Source organism: Cephus cinctus, unplaced genomic scaffold (genome assembly GCF_000341935.2).
Source record: "Cephus cinctus unplaced genomic scaffold, Ccin1 Ccin1_scaffold0193, whole genome shotgun sequence".
NCBI lineage: Eukaryota > Metazoa > Arthropoda > Insecta > Hymenoptera > Cephidae > Cephus > Cephus cinctus.
In genome coordinates, this window is record NW_014332914.1 from 1229 (window position 1) to 1434 (window position 206).

The following is a 206-nucleotide window of genomic DNA, read 5'->3' on the forward strand; positions in this document are numbered from 1 at the left end:
GTGTATTGTTGCGGACAGAGTGGCAAATCTTTATGAAGCTCTTGGAGCTCGATAGGATACTCCAAATCAATTTCGAATATGTAACCCGTAAGAGAGTAATCGGGAATATTGCAAATATCCAATTGATCAAAATTTTCTTCCCATTCGAATAGGCCTACTGGTAAAGATTGACTCATAGCTGCACCGTATAAATTATTTACGTCATA